The sequence below is a fragment of the Chiloscyllium plagiosum genome, chromosome 12 (assembly GCF_004010195.1).
Source record: "Chiloscyllium plagiosum isolate BGI_BamShark_2017 chromosome 12, ASM401019v2, whole genome shotgun sequence".
Classification (NCBI taxonomy): domain Eukaryota; kingdom Metazoa; phylum Chordata; class Chondrichthyes; order Orectolobiformes; family Hemiscylliidae; genus Chiloscyllium; species Chiloscyllium plagiosum.
Window position 1 is genome coordinate 61010294 of NC_057721.1, and position 16504 is coordinate 61026797.

Below are 16504 nucleotides of genomic sequence, written 5' to 3' on the forward strand. Positions count from 1 at the left end.
TTGTTGAAGTTGCGCGGGTATCCGTTTTTGGTGAATACCTTGTATAGGTGTTCCTCTTCTTTTTGCAGTTCTGGTGTGCTGCAGTGTGTTGTGGCCCTTTTGAATAGTGTCCTGATGCAGCTTCGTTTGTGTGTGTTGGGGTGGTTACTTTCATAGTTTAGGACTTGGTCTGTGTGTGTGGCTTTCCTGTATACCTTTGTGGTGGATTCTCCGTTCGGTGTTCTCTGTACCATCACGTCTAGGAATGGGAGTTGGTTGTCCTTTTCTTCTTCTCTCGTGAATCGGATTCCTCTGAGTGTGGCGTTGATGATCCGGTGTGTTTTCTCTATTTCTGTGTTTTTAATGATTACAAAGGTGTCACCAAACTCTGGGTCAGAATCATTAAAAACACAGAAATAGAGAAAACACACCGGATCATCAACGCCACACTGGCATGATGGTACAGAGAACACCGAACGGAGAATTCACCACAAAGGTATACAGGAAAGCCACACACACAGACCAAGTCCTGAACTATGAAAGCAACCACCTCAACACACACAAACGAAGTTGTATCAGATACTATTCAAAAGGGCCACAACACACTGCAGCATACCAGAACTGTAAAAAGAGGAAGACCTGGACCCAATATACCGGCCACTACAGCGGACAGCTGAAACTGACAACCGGAAGCAACAGGGACAGGCCACTATAAATGCCAGAGGAAACATCACAGAAGCGCTTCACAGGAGGCTCCCAAGCACTGAGGATGTCACCTAGACAGGGGACGAAACGTTTGCAACAAAAATTTCCAGCTCGGCGAACAGAATCACAGCAACGAGCACCCGAGCTACAAATCTTCTCCCAAACTTTGGTTAATAGACTGTCAGACTCAAAAACAAGTTTGCAAGAGATTTTAGACAGGTATAAAGATGTGTTCAAGGGAACCCTTGGGGAAATGAAAAGTACAGAAATTAAACTTTGATTGAAGTAGGTGTCTTGTCCAAGGAGTCTAAAGGTGTGTCCAGGACTGTATGCCATCCATTTTAAAGTGGAGGCAGCACTGGAACAGGGGTGAACCTAGAGGCATTGGAACCAGTAACCACCCATTCGTTCCTTCTTAAAAACTGATGGTGTGGTGAGGATTTGTGGTGACTTTAAGGTCGCAGTCAACTCAGCCATGTGTGTGGATCAATACCCACTTCCACCCATTGAGGACCTGTTCAATAGATTGTCCGGGGCAAAGAAATTCTCAAAAATTGATCGGTCACAGTCTGACTTGCAGATGGAGGTCACAGAGGAGTCCCAGCCGCCAATGACTATAATGGCACACAGAACTGTTCCGCTATAAGCTACTTCCTTTTTACATCATATCAGTTCCAACTAAACCAGGGGGCCATGGACCAAATTTTGAGTGGATTGTCAGTATTATCTGGATGATTTGGTTATTGGTCTCTCTAACGAGGACCTTTTGAAAAACCTAGTAGAAACTCTTAAAATCATTGCAGGATCGCAGTCTACAAGTATAAAGAGAGAATGTGAGTTTTTAAAGACTTAGTGTCTGGATCATGAATTGATGGTGAGGGACTGCATGTGGTGGCCAAGAAGATGGAGACTGTTATGAAGGCCCCTAGACCAGACCATGTGTCTCAACTGAGATAACCTTGGGGTTATGAATTACTGTGGTAAGTTCATGTCTGATCTGGCAACCATGCTTAAATTCCTGCGTTGGTTGTTTGGAAAATGGCAGGCATTGAAATGTGAGGAGACTTACTTGGAGGTTAAGCAAGCCTTAATAAGGTCAGATGTATTAACGCATTTTGACCCGAAGTTGCCACTGCAGTTTCCGTGTGACACTTTGCCTTGTGGAATGGTACTGTCACACATCTAACTGAATCTGGAAGAAAGGCCCATTGTGTTCACCAAGGTCACTAATGAAGACAGAAGAGAAGTACGTCCAAGTGGATATGGAAACATTGGGCATTGTGTTTGGTGTTAAGTTCATCTATTTCCTTTATGCTGCTGACAGATTGCTAATCTCCATTTTGTGCCCGTACACTGGGATTCCATCAATGGTGGCAGCATAGGCACTGGCTTTGTCAGCTTATTCATGTGAACTCAGATATTGACAGACAGAGAAACACAGCAATGCAAATGCTTTGTCAGGGAGACCACATCTGGAAAATAAGGTTGTTCCCGACTGGAACCTGAAAATCATGTACTTTTCCCTGGGAAACAAGATACCTATGTCAGCAAGGCAGACGCTATCTGAAGTTACCTGGTCTTAATCCTAGTGATGGAGTTTGTCCTAAGAGGGAGGCCTTATCATAGAAACCGCTCAATTACATCCTTACCTGTCCAGGCGTTGGGCATTCATTTCAGATAGGTGTTTATTGTGGGGAATGGGAGCTATTATCCTCCTCCTGTTAAGTAGAAAAATGCTAAACAAGTGTATCCTGGTGTGGTGCAAATTAAATAGCCAGGAGCTACGTTTGGTGGCTATGATGGACTTCCAGATTGAGGAGAAATTGGAATCGTGTGAATCCTGCGTAAGGAAGGTTCTGTCGTTGTCAACCCTTCACCTATAGAATGGCCTCAATCACAGTGGCAGTGGATTCCCATCAATTTCACAAGGACCTGTAGAGGGACGGATATTACTCATGGTCGTGGATGTCCAGTCCAACTGGCTTGGTGTGGTGCTCATGAAGTTGGTATCAGCGGGACCAATGATAGACCGACTGGATGAAATATTTATCAAGTTTGGGAAACCCCAAACAATTCATGAGTGACAAAGGTCCACAGTTTATGGCGCAAAGGTTTGAGAAGTATCTGGAAAATCACCAAATCAGACATGTGAGATAGGCTTTATATCACCCTGTGACAAACAGCCAGGCAGAGAGATTTGTACAAACCTTGAAGCAGGCCTTAAAGGTTTCACAAGGGGAGGGTCCACTAGAATGGTGAGTCAACAAATTCCTCAGTATGTATAGGAACATGCTATATGCAATGACTCAGTGTTCACTGGTGACCTGAATGTTCAACTACCATGTTTCACTTAAATTGTTTCTTTCAGGTCGTCCATATATCCGGTCGGGATAACACTACAAAACAACATTCCCTCTTATTAATTGTTGCATTGACTATTAATTTTAAGTCCATGGGACTTAGAAATTTTATGTTTTAAGAAGCTTTACTGGTGTCAATTTGAAGGTAGCATGGATGGTAAACACATTGTGTAGGGGATTTCTCGATAGATGTATCCAGCAGATGGAGCTCATGACAAAACAAGGTGTTCCTTTGCTCAGTCCCTTTCTTGGAAATAAATTATATTCAGCACCTCTCAAATGTGTGTCGTATTTGTGTATAGTAGTCTTTTGACATTGCTAAGTAGTCTTTTGACATTGCTATCTGATTGATATAGAAATCTATAAATTAAAGTATAATGGGTGCAGCATTACTAATTAGGTGTGTGAAGTCAAATTTAAGTTGAGCTGGTCCCAGTTTCACTGGATCTTTGCACCCTTTCAAAATGCACTAGTCTTTCACTGGTTGTGTGGTTGGCACTTTTGTATAGTACTTAGGGTTAAGGGATCAAGGGGTCAGAGAAGAAAGTAGGGGTAAAATATTAAACTGGATGATCAGCCGTGATAAATTAAACAACAAGAGTAGGCTTAAAGGCTTACTTTGGCCTATTGTGAACCTATTTTCTGTGTTTGTATCTTCTCCCATTTGTCCTGGCACAATTCAAAGAGTCGGTGTCATACAGCATGGAAACAGACCCTTCAGTCCAACTCATCCATGCCGACCAAAGTTCCCAGAACTAAAGTCCCACTTGACTGCATTTGGCCTCTAAACCTCTATTTACGTATCTATCCGAATATCTTTTAGCTGTTATCACTGTACCTGCATCTACCATTTCCTCTGGCAATTTATTCCACAAATGAACCGCCCTTTGTGAGAAAAGGTTGCCCATCAGATCCCTTTAAAATCTTCCCCTCTGTCATCTTAAAAATATGCCCCCAGTTTTGAACTCCCCCACCCTAGGAAAAGTCCTTAGATATGCCCCTCATGATTTTATAAACCTCTTATAAGGTCACCCCTCAACCTCCTATGCTGTAGTGAAAGAGGTCCCAACCTCACCTTGTCATTGAAACTCTCCAGTCTCGGTAACATCCTGGTAAATCTCTTCTGCACCCTCTCAAATTAAATAATATCCTTCCTACAGCAGGGTGACCAGAACTGGACACAGTACTCCAAGAGTGGCCGCACCAATGACCTGTACAATCTCAACATGATGTTCCAACTCCTATACTCAATCATCTGAGTAAAGACGCCAAGCATGATAAATGTCTCCTTGACTACCCTGTCTACCTGAATGCAACTACCATAGAACTATGTACCTGAACCCCTAGTCTCGCAGTTCAACAACACTACCCAAGGCCGTGTCATTGCCTATCATTAACTGTATAAGTCCGACCCTTGTGTGTTTTACCAAAATGCAATACCTCACATTTATCCAAATTAAACTCCATCTACCACTCCTCAGCCCATTGGACCAGTTGATTAAGATTCCTTTGTAATTTTAAATAACCTTCTTCTCTAAGGAGAAAGTGAGGACTGCAGATGCTGGAGATCAGAGCTGAAAGAATCCGACGTTTTGGGCATGTCCTTGGCGGAGTGGGAGAGGGAGTTAACCAACCCAACCACCCTGTGGCTGAACACTTTAACTCCTCCTCCCACTCCACCAAGGGCATGCAGGTCCTTGGCCTCCTCCATCGCCATACCATGGCAACACAACGCCTGGAGGAAGAGCGCCTTATCTTCCGCCTAGGAACCCTCCAACCACAAGGGATGAATGCAGATTTCTGCAGCTTCCTCATTTTCCATCCCCCCACCATATCTCAGTCCCAACCCTCGGACTCAGCACCGCCTTCTTGACCTGCAATCTTCTTCCTGACCTCTCCTCCCCCACCCTCTCTCCGGCCTATCACCCTCACCTTAACCTCCTTCCACCTACCGCATTCCCAACGCCCCTCCCCAAGCCCCTCCTCCCTACCTTTTATCTTAGTCTGCTTGGCATACCTTCCTCATTCCTGAAGAAGGGCTTATGCCCGAAACGTCGATTCTCCTGCTCCTTGGATGCTGCCTGACCTGCTGCGCTTTTCCAGCAACACATTTTTCAGCTCTAACCTTCTTCTCTGTCAACTATACCACTAATTTTAGTGTCATCCACAAACTTATTAACTCTAAATTCTCATTCAAATCATTTCTATAAATGACAAACAACAGTGGACTCAGCACCACTCTGCAGAAGGAATTGCCATGAACAATATAATGCAACACATCAGCCTTTCCATGAGCTTTACTCAATGTAATGGATTCCAGTATAAAGCTCTGAATGTGGGGCTGACAATCTGAAAATGCATTTATTTTTGGCAGGCAGTTACGAAGAGTTGGCTCTTTCGGAAACAGGTTGGTTTCTGTCGGCCAGGAAAATCTTGATTAGCCTTTTCCACTCCCTTTGATTGCATACCATGAACACCTTTGCCATGTAATCTCTCTTGCTCTCCATTCTGTTGCAGATCTTCCCTTCTGTCCAGCGTCCCACCCTCGAAACTTGTTCATTTCTAACTTTTCAGGTGAAAAGTCACACGCACACAATTCTAATTCTGTATCACTCTCTGCAGATGCTACCTGACCTATTCTAGTATTTCCAGAATGTTCTGTTTTTATTTCAGGTTTCCAGCATCTGCAGTATTTTGATTTTGTAAGCTGACAATTACTCTCAGGTTTAGATCAGTGTCAGCTGGAAATTAGTCACTCGTAAGTATTGGAAGAAAAGCCTGTACTCATCCATCACTTCACTGGTTGCCATTTTCTAACACTAAAATTCATCATTAGGTCTGTATTATTCTCCTCTGGTGTGTTGGCGTTCCATTGCCTGCCAACTTTTATCCATAACTTACAAAGCAAATATTTTGTTAATAGGTTTTGTATTATACTGTTCAGGAATTATTTCTAATAATTGGTGACTAATATATTTTTCCATGCTCAGCAATATATCAAAATTCACCCACAGCAATATAATAATTCCAAAGGCTTCCACCAACTAAAACAATTCAAGCAATTGTTATTTGCACCAACATTGCTGATCTGGCCCTGATGCCAAAGTGCCAAGTTAAAGATGGTTTCATTCTCATAGTGTGTAGATCATTCCTGATTTAAAGGTAATTCAAAGGATGTTGTATACCCTTCTACAATCTTATAGAAGTAGGCTCTTCAAAGACAATGGAAGAATTGACACCAGTTTGCAAAAATCATATGAAATGTGTAGATCTAGCTGATGATTGCAATAGTCTAGGATTTGGAATGTATTACATTTAGACTTGTGCACAGCCCAAGATATCAATTGACTGGACCTCTGCTTTGTTCAAGCAAGAGTTCAATTACTTGACCTTGCTACAGGGTGGATATGCAAAGGATATTTACACTTGTGCAAGAATTAGAAGTAGGGATGACTGTTTAAAAATAAGGGAGTGGCATGGTGGCTCAGTGGTTAGCACTGCTGCCTCACAGCACCAGGGACCTGGGTTCAAATCCAGCCTTGTGTGACTGTCTGTGTGGAATTTGCACATTCTCCCTGTGTCTGTGTGGCTTTCCTCTGGGTGCCCTGGTTTCCTCCCACAGTCCAACAATGTGCAGGTTAGGTAAATTGTCCATTGTGTTTGGGAATGTGTAGGTTAGATGCAGTAGTCAGGGGAATGGGTCTGGGTGGGTTACTGTTTGGAGGGTTGGTATGGACTTGTTGGGCCAAAGGGCCTGTTTCCACACTGTAGGAATTCTATGGATTTAAGGCAGAGATTTTTCTTTCCTTGTAGAGAGGAGTGAGTCTTTTCAACTCATCCATAAGATGTGGTACAAGCAGAGTCTTTATATATAATTAAGCCAGAAGCAGATAGATTCTTGATAAATAAGGGGGTGAAATGTTATCAGGGTAAGCAGGAATAATCAGATCAGGCCTACTCTTCCCCTAAGTTGTGTTCATAGATCAATTGCTGTCTATTAAAAAGATGGCCATGTAAAATATCTGATAAACAATTTTGATCAACCAATCCAATTTGAAATTTTTTTATAATCAATGTTTAAAAAAAAGTTGAAATGCAGCACAGAAGCTATTATCATCCTAGTCTGAATTTATTCTTTATACATGGGTTGCGCTGGAGGAGAAATTTGCCATTTTATGTTTAGCAAGTAAACAGTTTAGCAAGTAAACTAAAGTATACAGTGACCTGTATACTTTAGTGACACTGTTTAACCTATAGAGGTGGTTGGTTTAAAGTTGCATGTTGTGTTCTAAAGATGCATACAAGCATAATTACATTGTCCTAAATTATAGAGCATATACCAGCTCATAATTTGAATGGTAATTATAAATTTTAACAATGCCAATTCTAGACCACGGAATGAATGTATACAATGCAAGCCCCCAAGACAAGTATTACATAGTACTTTCTACAAAAAAAGGAATATGAATACTGAGAGTGTAATTAAAGGACCTTCACAAGCATAAATAACACAATTCCTTGACAACAACCTACTATGCCAATCCTGGGAATAAAATTCAAATATCATTAGGATATTTTTGAGCTAGGAGATGGGATAAGTCTAATTATAGATAATACAGTTCCAAAACAGGAGAAATGTTTCAGAATGCTTTTGGAAGTTTAAAGCATGATCTTGATTAGTAGTTGCTCAGGTTATTCTATGCTATCATTTAGAAGTCACCTAAATATTTGCAGCAGGAGTCAATTACGTTGAAGCTCTTTAATTTTGCAGAATGTAATTACCATGATTTTAAGAATGCTGATTTGGTCTCTGGATTCTAATTTTGTGTCTGAAATTTATTTTTATGAGATAGGCTTTATTTTCCAGATTTAAAGCATTACGTGCAGTTATTGTATAATTTGCTTGTGTGATATAAGGAGGAAGTGTATCTGTACACACTTGCACCAGGATAAGAGTTGTTTATCTGTATATAAGTGCACCAGGATAAGAGTTGTTTATCAACAATGGCAAGAAGATCTCTTTATTTTTCAAGTTATTTTGCAATTTCACATTTCATTATTCCTACAGACTGCACACCGTGTGTGACCAAAAGAAAGTGCAAGTCAGCTGTTTCATTGTTCACATCACTGGAAACTTGCCCTTACAAAAGAGCAATTCAACTATTAACCTTCATGAAGATAGAGTTAAATTTGTGCAAGGTAATGGATACAATCCTGAAAGCTGATGATATTAATAAATTCTATACTGTAGACTACTTCATCTAGCAATCAAAGGGTAGACAAATCTCTGAAAGCACTTTTCAAAGAGCAGGAATTGAAAGAATCTGAATGATTATAGACAAAATTGAGTAGATAAATGAAGACTCTTGAGGGAGTGCAATGGAAAGAGAAGTGGAAAGGTATAGTGATATTGTAAGCAAATTCCAGAGAATATGTGTAGCAGACGTTGTGAGTTGGACTTAAATGGTGGAGTAAAATAACAAGGAATCAAGCAGGCATTAAGTCAGATGCACAGCGGATACAAGTGGAGAAATTTTCCGTAAAAGAGTTGGACTCTAGGCCTCCTGTGAAGCTTTAACAGTTAACCTATCTCTCTGGGTTCAAGTCCCATCTCATCCAGAGGTTTGTCATAAGACATCTGAATAGGTTAGTTAAAACTAATTAAAAGTGTTGAACAAGGCTGCGAAAGCATGCTGCCATATGAGGCTTGGCTGGAGCACCAGTTATTAATGAGACCAGGCTCCAGCCATATTTTCATAGAAAATTAAAATTTTGCTATTCTTACATAGGGAATGTAACAGGGGATTTGAACACATGGAGGGCCCTAAGACTATGAAGGAACAGGTCATTAGAAACATGATATGAAACAAAGGTTAATGAGAAAATATCTGCCTAGAATGAAGCCTGTGGTTTACATTGAGTTGAGGAATCCTTTTTCTGTCTATTCCTTCTTCCCAAGAGTCTCCTCTCCCCAAAGACAGCTTTGTTTCTCCAGAAGTGGAACAGTTGACCTCTCCAGCTGAACTCCCTCACTATTGCCACCTGCCTCTGCTATATATTCCCTGCTTGACATTTACCATCCTGGCAATTACATACAATCACCATTGACCATTTGCCCTGCAGTTGCATGATTAGCACATTGAATTGCAGCACGATGGCTGGAATATTCAAGTCCCCAGTAGTGGCAGAATTTTTTTCTTGCAGCATTGGTCCGACAAATAGCCAGGATTGGGTGGTATGTTTGAGAGGATTTTCTCAAATCTCTTATCTGTACTGAAATCTTCCAAGGGATCCAAGCTCTGTGGAGGATCACTCACATTGGAGTCTAATTTGGTCAGGTCTCCAGGAGTTGTATGATGAATAGCACATGTTGCTTCAGCTACTGCCTTGCAGCAAGTCAACCTCTGCTGTTCTTCAGTACAGAAGTCCATACTGGTTGCAGCACCTGGATTCACAACATACAGATCACTCCAGGATTCAGTCAAACCATCATGCACCAACACTTCAGGTTACATGGGAGGGAGGTTGTAGATGCTTGGAATGTACTGCCCAGCGAGGTGGCAGAAGCAGAAACAATAACAACATTTAAGAGGCATTTAGATAGATACACAAACAGGTAGGGAATTGAAGGAATCAGACCATGTACAGGTTGGTGCGATTAGTTTAGAATGGCATATAGTTGGCATAGATATGGTGGGCCAAACAACCTATTCCATTGCTTTATTGTAAGCTGTTTGCCTACATTGTCCACCAAACTTTTGACCCCAAGCAATTCATCTGTGTTAAGTATTTTCTGAAACTGCTGTCCAGCTATTTGTTCAACAATAATGGTGTAGTCATCTCTGTGGCTACTTGATGACACTATAGGAATTGGGGTCCCACACATCTGGTGTCTTATTCTGATTTGAAGGAATGCCCTTACACTGGTTGGAAATTCAGTCCTGTCAACCTGGTGATTGTTCAATGTTTTTTTTTTCTCAGCAATTTTATCAATCCTCTTGAAAACTATCCCAGATGCCTGGCTCAGGCTTGTGAAATGCTCATCTATCCACTCATTGATTTGGTCATCCCATCAGAAGATGTAATGAGCCCAAGGAAATGGTCCATGGTATGGATGGGGTCTCATCTAAAGAAGAGACGATGTAGACAATAGCTTGTGGATAAGTGTGGGGTACTATTATAAGCACAACAGCTCCAATAGGTACTCCAGCCACTTTGCTTTCAGGAAGCTACTGCAGAGTATGGTTGAATTGTTCGCACTGTTCATTACCTCTGGTCGATAGAGATTGGTGCAGCTCTTGGCAATGTCATAGACTTGCAAAGCTCCTGTAGGACTTTGTTCTCAAAATTGGACCCTGATCCCCATGAACCCAACATGAAACATTGATGAGGATGAATGAATCATGCACTAATATTCTGGCTGTAATAGCAGCCTTCTGGTCACAAGTGAACTGGTGAAGACACCCATGTTTCTGAGAATGTGCTGATTACTACTGGGATCAAGGACTGTAAAATCCATTGCTGGAACCTCCAGACGTCTCTTGGCACCAAGGATCCCATGATGGGGTAAAGGCACTTCCCTGGCTAAGTTGCACCTTGAACAGTTGTGACAATAGTGGTCGACATCAGCAACTATCTTGCAGCAGTAACACTGGTCTCTGGACATCACTTTGTGTCCTGCTTGATTACGAACTGCTCCCAACACTTGAAACTGTTGGGAATGATGATTGCTTCACTTCTTTCTCTTTGCTATGAACCAGCTGATAGAAGACTCCATCCTCCTCCCTAATTGTCTTCCAGAGCCTCAACAGTTCCTTGGCTGGTTTGGATCCCCTCATAAACTGGGGCTGTGTTGGTGGATATTCGGCTTTGCAATAATGGTGCAGTCCACAGCACCCATGTTAATCAGCTGTTTGAAGTCCTCTTTTAAGATAAACTGCAATGGTGAAACCACACCCAGCTGTACCTGTCTGGGCCAGGTTTGGATTTCACTCACAAGTGAATAAGTGATAATCTGCCGAATCTTAGTTGAAATGTCACAGCGAATCAGATTTGGAATGCTGCATTTGACTTGGAATATGGTCATGGACATTTGGTCAGCCAATGCCCAAAATAGATGGATATTAGTGGTGTCCCTCCTATGGTTAGTCTTCCAAAATTTGCATTATTTTATCAGATCTGAACTCAAAATGGAACAGAATCAGCAGACACTGGCTTTCTGTTGCTCCCAGCTTGATGCACATTGAACTTTGCTGAGTAGGTTGTTGAGTATAAGCAATTCAAACTTAGCACCAACCAGAATGTCTCTGAACTTCAAAGAAATAGTCCAGCTCAAAGCAAGCAGTTCAGGTTCATAGAGGAGTAATTCTCCATGTTCCCCTTGTTTGGCTTGAGACTCCAGCTGTCAGAAGTGATAACCACTCTATTCTGAACTTGAACCTGTGAAAGCACTGCTCCTAGGCCAGGGAAATTGGCATCGGTTTACAGTATGAAAAGGAGTTGGAAATCAGAGTAGCCAGGGCCTGGTGAAGAGACAAGCTACTGTTAGAATGAGCAAAAGGATTTGTTTCATTCTCAGGTCCAAATACCTGCAATCCTCTGTGAAGTATCACAACTCGTACATCCTGACGCAGCTAATCCTTCAACAGTCTCAGATTTTGTGGAGTAGGGAAGCTAATTGTGCATTGCCTTGCACAAACCTTCCCTGATAATGCACTAGACCAAGGAACCCACACGGTTTTCTCCATATAATAAGCTGGGACTGCTCCTGAACAACTCTGATTTTCACATCATTAGGAATAATGCCTTCATTGATATGGAAATGTACAAGGACTTTACTTTTGAAAAGTTAGCACTTTTCTAGTTTTACTGTCAAGTTACACTGCGACAAGTGGGTTAAGATAGTCTTGCAGGGGTTTCCTTGATTGCTGGGAAGAAGGCTTTAGTTGAGTTCTTGGCAATTGACTCATCTCTTCACATTTATCTTTCTTCATCACAAGGACATGCAGGAGCTGTGGGGAATTGACGACTCCTGGACGATACTTCACAACAGAAATTTCTGCGGGTAGTCTTACATTTAAGGGGTGAGGGTTCTGGAGAGGGATTTGTAGGTTTACAAGGTAACAGGGTAGGGCAGCATTGCAATGCAGCTATTTTGGTAATTATGCCCAGAGTGGGACAGGAGGGGTCAGAGTTTACGAGAATTGAAAAAGGAAACAAAGGCCAAAGGACTTGACGCCTGTGATGTGGAATCCTGCCAACTGCACCTGAAATTTAACACAGCATTTACACACTTTGATGGCCCAAAGACCAATGTTCAGGCATTCTTCATACCATTGGCATGAGATAATTACAAAAATGAAGGGAAGTTAAGGTTAGACAAGGATGTATCTACAATATTTGCATGGAACAAAGCCTGTGGTTAACATTGGGTTGACTAATCTTATGCTCTTTCTTCCTATGGGTCTTCCTCCCCCCAAAGACATCCTTTTAGCAAGCCATGTCCATTCAGTGCTCCAATTGCCCTCCTTCACCATTGCCACCTGCTAGTAGAAATCCTTCCACAACGGCTTCAGTGTTCTGATAATGAGTCACCAGATTTGAAATGAAAACTCTGCTTTCTTCCTTCAGATGCTGCCAGATATGCTGAATTTAGTCAGCAATTCATTTTGCTTAAGCTTCCCTGCTCAGCACCCTCCCTCACTATCACTACTTGTTGCTGGTGGTTGCATTCCACATACTGAATATAATAAAGAAACAAACCATTTGGCCCAACAATTCCATGTCAACAGTTATGTTCCATTTGAGAGATCTCCAATTCTTTCTCAACCAACTCACACTTATATGCTTGTCTCTTAAATATATCTAAATACTTGCCTCAACCACTCCCTCTTGTTAACATGTTCGACATTCTCACCACTATTTCGTTAAAACATTCTGAATCCCTTATTAGTTTCGATCAGATATTGATAGCCTCTGTTTCACAAATGAAAACACACTCCCTGTGACTACTCTATTAACATTTTAACATCTCAGTATTGTTATCCATTAGCCTTCTCTTCTCAAAGGAAAGTTCTTTCCTGGTAGGTATAGATTTTTTTTTCATCACGACACTGCCTCGACATCCATATTAATACATGGTGACGCATGACATGGTAGGAAAGCATGGCTGCTTTTCAGGGTCTGTGCTACCTTCATGCTTAGAAACTGAAACTACTGCAGTGGCAATTAGCAAAGCACAAAGCACACAATTAATAATGGTCACCCATACACTGGTTACACAATGTTTGCACTGGTGATTTGCTGGCAACAAAATCCCATATCATAGCCACACAAAACAAGAATCTGACTGCTACGGAAGGCAAACCTTTTCACAGAATGTGGACAGCACATTTATTTCTGTCTGAGGTTTTTTTTTCATCTGTTGTTTGGTCAACAAGTGAAGTTTCATTCAGGAGTTTTCTCCAAATTGGTTTCTTCTGAAGATGAAACTCCCAGGCATTGATGTCTATGTTGCATTTCTTTTGAGGAAGCCTTGAGAGAGGCATTGAAACACTTTCTTTTGTGCTTCTCTGGTTGAGTGCTTTCCTTGAGCTGTGTGTAGATGATTTGCTTTGGCAGTCAGAACTCAGGCAACCTAAGCATGTGGCTGGACAACAAGGTTGGTTTTGGATGACCATGGTCTTGATACTGGTCCTATTATCTGCTTCAAGGACACTGTGCTCCCAGATGATTGGAAACAGCATTGATGATCCTGTTCTAGGACCTTGAAGTGGCGTCTAAACATAGTCCATGTTTCAGACCTGTGTTGAAGTGTAGGAAGGACAACCGCCTTAAACACTAAGATCTTGGTATCAGTACAAATGTGTGCAGTACTCCAGTGTGATCCAACTTGATATAAGTTGAATATAACTTATTTAATTATAATGTTATCCCTCTTAAAAATAAACCCTAGTCATTGGTTGCATTTTGTATTAATGGCCTTGTTAAACTCCACCATTATTTTTAGTGATTTGTGCACTTGTACTTCTAGATCACTTCGCTCATCTACCCTATTTAGATGATTATTTTCCAAATATTTGTAAGTATTGATTCCATGTCATTTGTTCCCATATGGTAAAGCAGGCAGCCATCTGGAGTGCTGACATTTCACGCTTGGCAGCCCGACTGATGTCACTTTTGGCTGCAAGATCACAGAAAATTTCAATCCTGATCCGCATCACACACTGCAAGTGAATTCTCAGTTATCAGTGGAATAGTGACACAATTGTTGTGTATTCTGCTGTTAGCCAGCTTTAATGTTAATATTTAATTAACATGGAAAATATTGATACCACAAAAATAAAGATCCCTAATTCCTGCTGTTCAAAAAGCCAGGGTCACTCTGATTTTCTTTCAGAATGACTTTGGGCGTTCAATCTTTCCCTTTTCTAGCATGTTAGAATACTTCATTCTTTCAGCTACATATGACGACAATTTACATTTTGAATGAAAGACTTGAAATAATAGGACAATTTTCACAGGTCAAAGAAAACTAATTGGAACTTGTTAAATTTGGAAAACATGCTATAATGAATAAAGGTTTTTCGCTTTGGCTGGAGAATTAGTAATAAGGTAGTTAGTTATTTAAGAGTGTCATTGAGGAAAAAGATTGGAATAAAAATGTATAGGATTTTAGAGAATGGATTGCCTCACTGCAGACAAAGTAATTGAGACAAAGGCCATTGTATACAATAAGGAGGAAATGAAATATTGTATAAGGTAATGAAAAGGGTTAGTGTTGGAAACTGTATTTATCTCCACCCAATCTGATGATGACATTCAGGTTTGGGTGGGCTTAAGGCAGAGCATCTGGGGTTTTGTGAAGTGAATACTTAGATCTGCCGATCCCTCAGAGCCATAGAGATGTACAGCACGGAAACAGACCCTTCAGTCTAACTCAAACATGCTGACCAGATATCCCAACTTAATCTAGTCCCATTTACCAGCACTTGGCCCATATCCCTTTAAACCCTTTCTATTCATATACCCATCCAGATGCCTTTTAAACGTTTGAATTGTACCAGCCTCCACCACTTCCTCTGGTAGCTCATTCTGTACATGCACCACTCTCTGTGTAAAAAAGTTGCCCCTTAGGTCCCTTTTATATCTTTTCCTTAAAGCTATGCCCTCTAGTTTTGGACTCCTCCACCATAGGGAAGAGACTTTGTCTATTTACCCTACCAATGCTCCTCATGATTTTATAAACCTCTATAAGTCATCCCTCAGCCTCCAACACTCCAGGGGAACACAGCCCAAGCCTATTCAGCCTCTCGCTATAGCTCAAATCCTCCAACCCCGGCAACATCCTTGTAAATCTTTTCTGAACCCTTTCAACTTTCACAACACCTTTCCAATAGGAGGGAGACCAGAATCCAAAAGCGGCCTAATCAACATCCTATAAAACCACAACATAAGTCCTATTCTCAATGCACTGACCAATAAAGGCAAGCATACCAAATGCCTTCATCACCACCATGTCAACCTCTGACTCCACTTTCAAGAAACTATGCACCTGAGCACCAAGGTCTCTCTGTTCGGCAACACTCCTCAGGATCTTGCCTAAAGTGCATAAGTCATACTCTGATTTATCTTTCCAAAATGTGGCACCTTACATTTATCTAAATTAAACTCTACCTGCCACTCCACGGCCCATTTGCACATCTGACCAATGTCTCATTGTACTGGGAGTCCCCTACAACACCTCTCATGGGTCTGGGGTGGGATGCTCATCAGAGGGTCGGTGTGGATTTGATGGGCCGAATGGCCTGCTTCCACACTAGAGAGATTCAATGAAAAGTCTGTTCTTAAGTCTGATAACAGCAGAGAAGTCGCTCTTCTTGATCTGTTGTAAGCATCTGGCTGGTAGAGGATGGAAGAGAGCATAACAGGATCTTTCATTATATTGATTGCTTTATCGAGGCAGTGGGATGCATGGACAGAATAAATGGACTATCACATTTCCGACGCCCCTCCCCCAAGTCCCTCCTCCCTACCTTTTATCTTAGCCTGCTGGACAAACTTTCCCCATTCCTGAAGAAGGGCTTATGCCCGAAACGTTGATTCTCCTGTTCCCTGGATGCTGCCTGACCTGCTGCGCTTTTCCAGCAACACATTTCCAGCTCCTATACTCAATACTCTGACCAATAAAGGAAAGCATACCAAACGCCTTCTTCACTATCCTATCTACCTGCGACTCCACTTTCAAGGAGTTATGTACCTGCACTCCAAGGATTCTTTATCCAGCAACACCCACCAGAACCTTACCATTAAGTATATAAGTCCTGCTGAGATTTGCTTTCCCAAAATGCAGCACCTTGCATTTATATAAATTAATCTCCATCTGCCACGTCTAGATCGCATTGTAATCTGAGGTAATCTTCTTCGCTGTCCATGACACCTCCAATTTTGGTGTCATCCTT